The sequence below is a fragment of the Heterocephalus glaber genome, unplaced genomic scaffold (genome assembly GCF_053883595.1).
Source record: "Heterocephalus glaber isolate CG9 unplaced genomic scaffold, H.glaber_assembly_v1.0 deba00001608, whole genome shotgun sequence".
Taxonomy (NCBI): Eukaryota; Metazoa; Chordata; class Mammalia; order Rodentia; family Bathyergidae; genus Heterocephalus; species Heterocephalus glaber.
Window position 1 is genome coordinate 27,360,370 of NW_028258379.1, and position 12,113 is coordinate 27,372,482.

The 12,113-nt window shown below is 39.8% G+C and overlaps 1 pseudogene; it reads left to right on the plus strand.

Moving 5' to 3' along the window:
* The first annotated feature begins 2,094 nt into the window (after positions 1-2,094).
* LOC101713022 (integrator complex subunit 4 pseudogene) lies at positions 2,095-4,423 on the plus strand (annotated as a pseudogene).
* The last annotated feature ends 7,690 nt before the right edge of the window (positions 4,424-12,113 follow it).

Sequence of the window (12,113 nt, forward strand, 5' to 3'; positions counted from 1 at the left end):
TAACCAAATTCAGTCAAGTAGCTGGTTACAAGGTCAACACATAAAACTCAATAGATTTCCTCTACATGAACAACAGACTCACTGAGAGAGAAATAGGGCAAAAAAAATTCCTTTCACAATAGCATCCAAAAAACTGAAATACCTAGGAATCAGCCTAACGAAAGAAATCAAAGACCTCTTCTCTGAAAACTATGGCACTCTGAAAAGAGAGATTGAAGATGATATCAGAAAATGGATAGACATCTCCTGCTCCTGGGTAGGAAGGATCAATATAGTGAAAATGGCCATACTTCCAAAACTGCTATATAGATTCAGAGCAATTCCAATTGAGATCCCAGCAGCATACTTCACAGACCTTCAGAAAACAACCCAAAAATTCATTTGGAACAAGAAGAGACCCAGAATAGCAAAAGCCATTCTAGGTAGAAGAGACATGGCAGGGGGTATCACAATCCCCAACTTGAAACTATACTACAAAACTACTGTGATTAAAAACAATATGGTACTGGCAAAGAAACAGACCTGAAGACCAGTAGAATAGATTAGAAGATGCAGAAACAACTCCAGACACACTCAGCCACCTCATCTTCGATAAAGGAGCCAAACACCCTCACTGGAGGAAAGATGGCCTCTTTAAAAATGGTGCTGGAGAAATTGGGTTTCAACTTGTCAAAGACTAAAAATAGACCTATATCTCTTGTTGTGCACTAAACTAAAATCAAAATGGATTAAAGATCTAAATATTAAAATAGAAACTCTGAACCAGTTGGAACAGAGGTTAGGTAGAACTCTTGAAGACATTAGTGTAGGAAAAGATTTTATGAACAAAAGCTCAGTTGCCCGTGAACTAGCACAAACAATCAACAAGTGGGATCTCTTCTTATTAAAAAGCTTCTGCACAGCAAGAGAAACCACTAGCAGTGTGAAGAGACAATCCACAATGTGGGAAAAAATCTTCACCTGCCGTTCCTCAGAAAAAGGCCTACTATCTTGAATCTATAAAGAACTGAAAAAAATCAGACCTCCCAAATTTAAAGACCCAATCCAAAAATGGGCATCTGAAATGAACAGACATTTCTCAGACAAAGAAGTAGAAATAGCAAATAAATATATGAAAAAATGTTCAACATCACTGGTCATTCGACAGATGCAAATGAAAACAATGCTGAGATTCCACCTCACTTCAGAAAGAATGGCTGCTATCATGAAATCAACCAAAAACAAATGCTAGCAGGGCTGTGGGGAAAGAGGAACCCTGCTCCACTGCTGGTGGGAGTATAGACTGGTGCACACACTGTGGAAATCAGTATGGAGATACCTCAAAGAACTAGGACTGGAAGTCCCATTTGACACCGCTATTCCCCTGCTGGGGATCTTCCCCAAAGAATTAAAAGAATAACACCACAGTGATATATGTGCACCCATGTTTACAGCAGCACAATTTATAACAGCTAAAACTTGGAAGCAGCCCAATTGCCCATCAACTGGAGAATGGATAAAGAAAATGTGGTTTTTTAATAAAATGGAGTACTCCATGTGGACCCGTGCAAAGCCACCTCCCCAGCAGATGCTCTGCAGTACCTGCTGCAGTTTGCCAGAAAGCCTGTCGAGGCAGAAAGTGTGGAAGGTATAGTCAGGATTCTTCTGGAGCATTACTACAAGGAAAATGATCCCTCTGTGAGACTGAAAATTGCATCATTGTTGGGTTTATTGTCAAAGACTGCAGGATTTTCACCAGACTGCATTATAGATAATGCCATTAACATACTGCAGAATGAAAAGTCTCACCAAGTCCTAGCTCAATTGCTGGGCACTTTGCTTGCAATTGGCACTAAACTAGCAGAGAACCAAGCCATCCAAACACGATTAGTTGAGGTAGCCTGCAAGCACCTGACAGATACTTCTCATGGTGTAAGAAATAAATGCCTGCAATTACTTGGCAATCTTGGCTCTTTAGAGAAAAATGTCACAAAAGATGCAGAAGGGGGCCAGGGATTTAGCTCAGTGGTTCTGTTGCCTGCCTTGCAAGTGCAAGGACCAGAATTCGATCCCTGGTACCAAAAAAAAAAAAAAAAAAAAAAAAAAAAAAAAAGATGCAGAAGGCCTAACTGCCAGAGATGTCCAGAAGATTATAGGGGATTATTTCAGTGACCAAGATCCACATGTCAGAACAGCAGCTATTAAAGCCATGTTGCAGCTCCATGAAAGAGGACTGAAATTACACCACACAGTTTATAATCAGGCATGTAAGTTGCTCTCTGATGATTATGAGCAAGTGCGCAGTGCTGCAGTCCAGCTTATCTGGGTTGTCAGTCAGCTGTATCCTGAAAGCATTGTCCCCATCCCTTCCCCTAATGAAGAAATTCGCTTAGTTGATGATGCATTTGGAAAAATCTGTCACATGGTCATTGATGGTTCCTGGGTGGTTCGAGTTCAAGCTGCAAAGCTATTGGGCTCTATGGAACAAGTCAGTTCTCACTTCTTGGAGCAGACCCTTGATAAGAAACTGATGTCAGATCTGAGGAGGAAATGTACTGCACATGAGCGTGCCAAGGAACTTTACAATTCAGAGGAGTTCTCCAGTGGCAGGAAGTGGGGAGATGATGCTCCCAAGGAAGAAATAGATACAGGGGCTGTGAACTTGATTGAGTCAGGAGCTTGTGGAGCCTTTGTTCATGGGTTGGAAGATGAGATGTATGAGGTTGGCATTGCTGCTGTGGAGGCCCTTTGCATGCTGGCCCAGTCTTCACCTTCATTTGCTAAGAAGTGCCTTGATTTCCTGGTTGACATGTTTAATGATGAAATTGAGGAAGTACGCCTGCAGTCCATACATAGTATGAGAAAAATTTCTAACAATATTACCCTTCGAGAAGATCAGCTGGACACTGTCCTGGCTGTGTTAGAGGATTCATCCAGAGATATTAGAGAAGCTCTTCGTGTACTCTTATGCTGTACTAATGTATCAACCAAAGAAGGCATTCATCTTGCATTAGTGGAACAGCTGAAAAATTTAACCAAGTACCCTACTGATAGGGACTCCATATGGAAATGCTTGAAGTTTCTGGGAAGTCGGCATCCAACCCTGGTACTTCCCTTGGTGCCTGAGCTCTTGAGCACACACCCACTTTTTGACACAGCAGAACCTGACATGGATGATCCAGCTTACACTGCAGTTTTGGTTCTTATTTTCAATGCTGCTAAAACCTGTCCAACAATGCCAGCATTGTTCTCAGATCATACCTTCAGGCACTATGCCTACCTCCGAGACAGTGTCTCTCATCTTGTTCCTGCTTTGAGGTTACCAGGTAGAAAACTCGTGTCATCTGCTGTCTCCCCAAACATCACACCCCATGAGGATCCGTCCCAGCAGTTCCTCCAGCAGAGCCTTGAGAGAGTACACAGTCTTCAGCATCTGGACCCACAGGGAGCCCAGGAGCTCTTGGAGTTCACCATCAGGGATCTGCAAAGACTTGGAGAACTTCAGTCTGAATTGGCAGGAATAGCTGACTTCTCTGCCACGTATCTCCGCTGTCAACTACTTCTCATCAAGGCCTTGCAGGAAAAGCTGTGGAATGTGTCTGCCCCTTTATATCTAAAGCAGAGTGATTTGGCTTCAGCAGCAGCAAAACAGATCATGGAAGAGACCTACAAAATGGAGTTCATGTACAGTGGTGTGGAGAATAAGCAGGTGGTGATAATACATCACATGAGACTTCAGGCCAAAGCTTTGCAACTTATAGTAACTGCACGAACTACTGGAGGAGTTGACCCTTTATTTGGGATGTGTGAAAAATTTTTACAGGAAGTAGGCTTTTTCAGAGGTGTTTCATCGCTGATTTACCCCCGTTACAAGACAGCTTTGTGGACAAACTCCTTGACCTTATGCCCTGACTCATGGCATCCAAACCTGCAGAAGTGGTAAAAATTCTCCAGACCATGCTGTGGCAGAGTGCCTTCCTGCACCTTCCTCTTCCAGAGCAGATCCACAAAGCCTCAGCCACCATCATTGAACCAGTGGGCGAGTTGAACAACCCTTTGTGATTCACTTCGGGGTTGGTGGTAGCTCTGGATGTGGATGCAACCCTTGAACATGTGCAGGATCCTCAGAGCACTATAAAGGTCCAGGTCTTATATCCAGATGGCCAGGCTCAATGATCCACCCCAAGCCCGCAAGCTTCCGGAATCCTGGCCTAGGGCACCGTCTCTCATCACTCAGGTGTACCTCTCCCATGCTGCCTGGACAGAACCATGCCAGGCGGAAGTGAGGCTGCTGCTGGCCTACAACTCCAGTGCTCAAATTCCAAACTCCTCCTGGATTGAAGGTGGTGAGGTGTCCCCCCAGGTGGAAACCAGCATCGAGGGTACCATCCCCTTCAGCAAGCCTGTGAAAGTTTACAAAATGCCCAAGCCTGCAAGGTGCTGAATCACAAGCAGTCTTCACAGCCATGGACTAGAAGGCCCTTCATAGGTATCAATGAGCCAGAACCCTAGAACACTTCATTTGAAAATGATGTGTAGGCATAAGGGACATATGACCCTTACAATCTCACTTGGTATCACACATAGGATAAATTATTTTTCCATTAAAAAACCAAAAACATTACAGTTTACTTTGCCTCAATGCCAATAATAAAGTTGAGAAAACACTGAAAAAATAAAATAAAATAAAACAAAATAAAATGGAGTACTACTCAGGCATAAAAAATCAGAAATTAGAGACATTTATAGTTAAGTGGATGCACATTGAGGCAATTCTCTTAAGTGAAATAAATAGGACACACGTGTAAATACTGAATAGTTTCTCTAGTGTGAGAGACTGAAAGTATAAATAAGGACTAAAAGGTATAATAGATAATGTGAAATAGGAAGCAAAGGGGCAAAGGGGAACGCAAAGTGGGAGGGTTAGGGGAAAGGAAAGAAGGGAATGGAATTAATATGAGAAAATGAAAAAATGGAAAAAAGTCTTTTGAAATACAGAGGGATAGAGGGGTTGAAGGGCAAGCAGGAGAATGGGGAAAAATAAGAACCAAGAGAGATTATGTAAAGTGAAAATTTCTAATGATGACTGTCATTATATTGTATACCTAAAATGTACCAATAAAATTAATTTTTTAAAAAAGAGTTATTCATGAAAAAAATCAGTTTTGACTTGTGAGAAATGAGTCAATATTTAAAGAATGTACACATATAAGGATGTGTGAAAGTGATTCTCTCTAATTTGGTTAGTAGGATAGGTTAGTAGAATACTTCCCTAGCATCCAGCGGGACCTGTGGAAATTCTGGTTAAATAATACTCTCAGCAAATACTAATACAGTGCCTTTGATATGCTGCTGGACACTGTTCTCAGGCTTACCTGTATGTTAATCCATTTAATCATTTAAAAATCCTTTTAAAGTAAAAACTGTTAGTATCCCATTTGATAGATAAGAAAATTGAAGCATGGCATTTAAATAAGTCACCTAAGGTCATACTGTTAGTAGCTGCTGGTCAAGTTTCAGACTCCAGGAATACAATGCAAATATCTGTGTGTTTGTCTAACCAACTGAATAATAAATACTGCCTCTCAGTTAAAAATGCTGTTTCGGTCTGGGGATTTAGCTCAGTGGTTCTGGCGCCTGCCTCGCAAGCGCAAGGACCGGAGTTCGATCCCCAGTACAAAAAACACAAAAAACAAACAAACAAAAATGCTATGATTCTATATTTGTCAACTCCCAATCTCATTTTATTCTAAAATAAATTAGTATTTCCTTTTAGTGTATTTTCACATACATGTTTTGATCTTTATATATCACACCAGCTTTGAGAAGTAAACATGGCAGGAGTTATCATTCCAGTTTACAATGAAGGAATTTAGCAATCATCTTTCCCACCTTCTTCATATTTCTGACATGAGAAGTAAAACTGTCTATTTGAAAAATGACTACAAATAAATATTAAAATGACACAAAATGACCCACACAATTCAATAAAAAATAGGCAAAGCTTGGACAGATATTTCACAGAAGAAAGAAACATATGGCTAGCAAGCATATGAAGAGAGGTGTGTAACATTATCAATGCTCAAGGAAATGCAAATTAATTAGTATACCAATTCCGTTCATTTTACAGGAAAAAATGTAAAAATATTATAAAGTGTTAAAAATAAAATAGAACCATAGATTTTATATGCTCCTCATAAAAATGTAAATTTGGAAAAGTTTGACATTATCTACTGAAGTTGAAATTCATGTATTCTGTGACCTAGAAATTTCATTCCTACATAAGTTCTTAAAATATATTCATATATATCAACAGAAGACATACATAAAATGCTTGTATCAGCATATTTTACAGTAGCAAAAAATCTAGGAACAGCACAAATGTCCAACATGAGAGTGGTGAATATGTCATACAAAAATTACATTTATTGAATGTTAAATATTTGTTAAAACAAATGGATTCTAAATCCACATATGAATATGAATGAGTCTTAATAATATTATAATACTAAGATGCAGAGAAGCAAATGTCAAGTTAAATAAACCTATGAAAAAAGGAAAACCATATGTAAGCTATTAGGGAAGGAGAGAGACAGGTGAATGGGCTAATGGAGGGATTTCACACAGGTAGTATGGTAGGCAGAATTCTAAAATGACCCCGCAATAATCCACACTGTTGTACAATCCTGTCCCCTTAACAGTGAGGTAGGATCTGTGACTTGCTTCTAATACAACATGGCAAAGTTGGTGGATTGTCACTTCCATACTTATGTTATACGGCAAAGGTGAAAAAGCAAAAGTTCAATATATCCCAAGTGTATCTTTGGCTATTATGACACCAATTCAGATTCCTTCTCATACTCACTAATGGCATATAAAAAGAAAGAAGGAGAAGAATATAATAGGGCCAGCACGCCCAAAATCCCTGCGGAGCATGACCCTGCAGAAGAAACCATGTGAGAAAGGACAGTATTTGGCGGAATCCCTGGAGGGTAGAGCATGATCTGCAGTCCTGCTGGTGACCTTGAGAAACTGGGAAGATCATCCCAAATCAGTGACTGCTACAGAGCTTCACCTAAATGGTCATTCAGTACTGAAAATTCAGTACTGACTCACCCTATCAAGCCTCTGTTTACAGAAGACAATACTGTGAATGCTCAAGAATACAGACAGAAATGTGTGTACGTAGGGAAGGCAAAATGAGGAAGTTGCAGGTAGTAGAGGACGTATATAAGAAGATGTCATGTGGCAGAAACAAACAGCCAGTAGTTGAGTGCAATAGGAAAGCAGAAGTCTGGGGAACCGTGACCAGAAGTAGTAGGGAGTAACTGAGTCACCATAATGACGGCACCAGAGTACTGGTGGACACATGCTGCTGTGGGAATGAACAGACACCAGGGCATCTCAGGTGACCAGAGCAACAGTCTTTATTTTTGTGACCTCCGCATTAAATGCAGCCCTCCCTACTTGAGGTAATATGGGAGCACCTCTGTTCCTGTCCCCCATGGGACAGTGCTTTGTGCAGGGATGAAGAGCATGAGCTCTAGAGCTAGGCTGCCTGGGCTTTCACTCAAGATCCTTCACTGCCAGGCCTGTGACCTGGGGCAAGTTACCTCCCTGTGTCTGTTTCCTCATCTGTGCCATCAGTCAGTGTAGCATTCCTGTCTTCTCTCACCTCTCAATCATTCCATCCCTCATACAGTCCACTAGGACATGGAGTGAGCGATTTATCTGATTGCAGAATATATCAGTTAGAATAGATCTCTCAGCCTTAAGAATCAGGAGACACTAAATAATAGTGGTTTAAACAACGTCAAGGTCATCTGTCTCCCATCAATAAAAATCCAGAATAAGGAATCCAGGAATAGTATGATGTCTCTAGGCCTATAGGGTTGTTCCAGGTTGTTTGCCATCCTCAAAATTTGATTTCTATCTCATTGTCCAAAGTGGATGCCCTGGTTCCTTATTCTTGCCAGAAGAGAGAAGGAAAATGGAGAAAATTCAGACTTGCATTATTCCTAGAAATTGGGCACAACACCTCCCCTTACTCTTATCCCTTGAAACTAAAACCTGTTGCTACATCAAGCTGCAGGGGAGCCTGGGAAATGTATGATATTTTAATTTCCATTGGCTGAACAATTTTGTCTTATTTCCATTTGTGTCAGAACCCAGGTACAAAAAAAGGCTGGTATTATTGAGACCCTTCAAGATTTCCCAATACAACTCAAGAAAGATCTTCATGGGGTTTGTCAATACACAAGAGAGTCATATAGAAATCCCCACCTTGTGAACCCATGCCATGGAAAGAATCCAGGGTGTGTGTGTGTGGCTGCTTTTTAATTACTGTACTTCCATATCCAAAATTATTCCATACCTAAATCTACTTGCATGCAAGCTTTTAAACAATGCTATTTTATATCTACCATTCTGGACTGATTTTAGACTGAGTGAGATTCAGGGCCTTAGTGTTTACCCGTTAGCAAAATGGTTTTTTTTTATCTAAAGTGATTATTTTCTAACATGTTCTAACATTTAGAAAGTGTCCATTTTTAGCAAAATCACAGTTGTGGGAATGGAACACAGCGGTGTGGAGGAGGGTTATATTTCAACTTGCTATATTAGAAAAGTAAGAAAATCACTGATTCTGGATATTTGGGGAAAACTAAAAGATTATAGAGCAAACCCTTGCTTTGATGGATGAGAAAGCTGAAGCCCAGAGAGGAAAAGAAACATATTTCTGGTCACTCAGGCTAGTAAATTACAGAATTGCATTAGAATTCAGCAATTGCCCATCCGATACACTTTCCAACACATGATAGTATACAAAACTCTGCACTCTTCCACCATCCCACTTATCCTTTAGTCAAGAAAGTTAAAGAGTAGCTTACTTAAATTCTCTATGAGTCACTATTTCATCTGTAAAATGAGAATCAAAATGCCTACTTTCTAGGGCTGTTTATAAAAGTTAAGTGAGACAACTATGTTAAACCTCTAACATAATCAGCACAAACACATCAAATGGAGTAAGTTCTCATTAGTAGTTTTTAAAAAAAAATAAAAACCTACATAAAGGTTTAAAAGTGGTAAGCATTAATATAACACAATTATTCTGTCGCTGGCTCATTCACCCATTCTATCAAGAGTAAAGAAGCAACTATTGAACTATTTATTCCATGGCAAGGGCTGTGCTGAGCTCAACATGAAGACAGGTAAAAGACTATGTAGTATATTAAGGGCAAAAGTGAAACAGATGAGTGTAAAATTGAGACAGTAAGGAGTAACCAATTAATTCTCTTAGAGGTGGGAGATGGGAAGCTAGCAAAGGCTTCCTGTTGGAAATTACTTCTGAGCTTCACCTTTTAAAGTCAACTAGAAATTCCTAAAAAAAAAAAAAAATGAATAGCGTGTTCAAGAGCACTAAGGTAAGAAATATCATGTTATTCACTTAAAAGTATCAGAGAGTAGTTAGAGAGTGAGGAGGTACAAAGAGGAGAGACATAGAAGCTAAGCTTGGCAGGAACCAGACAATAAAACCCAGTTAGTTCATGCTGGCAAGGAGGAGCTTGTTGCTTGCTTCTGAAGAGAGGGAAGTATGGCCAGACGGCCTTTGGTGTCAGTGAGGAAAAGAAGCAAATTTGATGAGGCAGAAATCAGGGAAGGCAGATAGAAGACAATGGCAAGACTCCAGGCTGTTCATCAACATCCACTGGGGAAGAGGAAATGGTGTGAGGGAGGCAAAGGAAATGAATGAAGATAACACATTGGGGGGAAAAAACGGTGGATTTGCTGACAAGATTAGGAAACAAGAAAGAGGACAGTGCCAATTGCACCTTCGTGTGCTTTTACTTAAAACTGGGTGGATGGATGGGAAAATCATCAAGGAAGAAAGAGGATGGGGAGAAATTAAATCACTTCCAAACACTTTAAGGGGTTTTGCTGAGAAAGATGTGTGTCATTCATCTGTTCATCCACTGAAAAAACTTTTACCGAACTGGTACCATGCATACAGGAGCAGGAGTTTTTAGAAAGAGATGTGCATTCACCATGAAGTAGTTTTGCTTTTTATTGAGGGGGAATCACACTGTAAAGGGTAAAGGCAGTGAGGTACAGAACTCTCTAGATGACACGTGGATCAGTTGGACCTTTGCTGCCTGAGGTATTGACAGAAGATCATGCATCATGTGGCCTGGTGCTGCGTCAGGATGTACACAGCACCCAGGTGGGACAAGGGAAGTGTAGAAGGCAGGGTTTCAACTTTAGTATTTCATAAAATTCCACTTGGTTGGGGTTGAGGTGGTATGCAGAGCAGAAGATCCCTAAAGTGAGAATAATTCCACGTAGCTGTTCATAGAGTTGTACTGCAATCCCAAATATCCTTAGGAAATTCATTCTAAATAAAATTACCAAGACAAAAAACGATAGATACTCTGTACCTTTCAAAACATGACCTTATTTAAATCAGCACTGTACATTTTCACAGTAGATTTTTTTTTTTGCTCTCTCTATCCTCCTACACAAGCAGTTGAAGTTATCACCCCACATGCTATTCTGGACTTCCTGAGCTTTTGTCATAAGGGGATGCAAAAAAAATGGAAAGAAAAAATGGAAATGGAAATGGAGCATTTGCAAATGAGACAGGACCAAGAGATGGAAGAAACATGGAGGGATAGGAGGAGTCAGGGCAAAAAAAGAAGTAAGATGCATCATATACACTACATGCACCAAGACCCACAATAAATGTAATCATATGTACTGCAAATATGTACCAATAGAAAATAAAAGACAATTCAAAGTATATCTATAAGTTAGGAAAGTCATTTAACATTTATGTTTACATCCCTAAAACTAAGCTGCCTCAAACACGAAAATAGCTTCTTAAACACAAAATATACATGAAGGAAAACACAAATAAACAAATGTATTTATTCTAAATTTCTTAGTGTTGCTCCACTGCTGGGAAGATAAAGGTAAGAAAAACTGGCGTTCAATGCAGTTCAAGTTTATTTCTCAAACATCTACTCTGTGCCACATCTTGTCCAAGATCTAGGGATTGCAGAAGCCAGGAAGATATGGTGTTGCTCTCACACAGATGCAAGCAAACAAAAATAGGAACCTTAAAGAGAAAGTTCCTTATGGATTTGGGGAGATAAAAAAAACCGCTAAGATTCCATGGGTACCTTGGAAAGGAAGAAAAGCCGGACCTACTTTCTAAGCAGAAAAGACTAGTTTCTATAGGTGCAGGAAGAACAGTAGTGTCCAATGGGAACGTGCTGCAGAACGTGAAGGAGGTATTTTTATGGGCTGAAATGTCTGCCTCCAATCATATATTGAAGTCTGAACACTTCATACCTCAAAATATATCTGCATTTGGAGATAGTGTCATTAAAGAAGTACAGTTAAGTGAGTGGGGTGACCCCAATCTAAAATGACTGGTGTCCTTAGGAAGTTAAGACAGATACGCATGTAAAAAACGACCACATGAAGACACAGAAAGTGCCCATGTACAAACCAAGTTCTCAGAGGCAACAACCCTGTCAACAACATTGTGTCAGACTTCCAGCCTCCAGAATTTTGAGAAAATAAGTTTTTGTTGCCTAAAACACCCAGCCTATCATACTTTGTTATGACAGCCTAGCAAAGACAAGCTATAACCTGTCAAAATTTGTAAAGGACTGCAGAAAACATCACTCTTAACCCTCATATTAACTTTGGGTACCTGTAATTGTATACATTTAAGGAAACTAATACAAAGAATAAGTAACTTGCTAAAAGCCACACATCTGTAAGTGCCAAAAAGGTAGTGAACTGAGACCATCACATATTTGTATCCGCTATTTTCACTTTGTGATATATTATGGACATTCCCCATACCACTAAAAATCTAAATGTGTCAACTTACATTTGCTTCTTAACTTTGCTTCTTAGGGTATCTATACATACTAGGAAAAAGTATCTTAAAAACTAATGTTGAGAGGGCAGGGAAAAGGAAAGAAGGGAAAGAAAAAATTGAAACTAAAAGGAAAAAATGGAAACAAAGCTTACATATTTGGGGTGTGGAGGGAGGACAGGAGAATGGGGAAAAAAGAATCAAGATATATCATGAACAGGTACAAATTTTCAATGATGAATGTGAT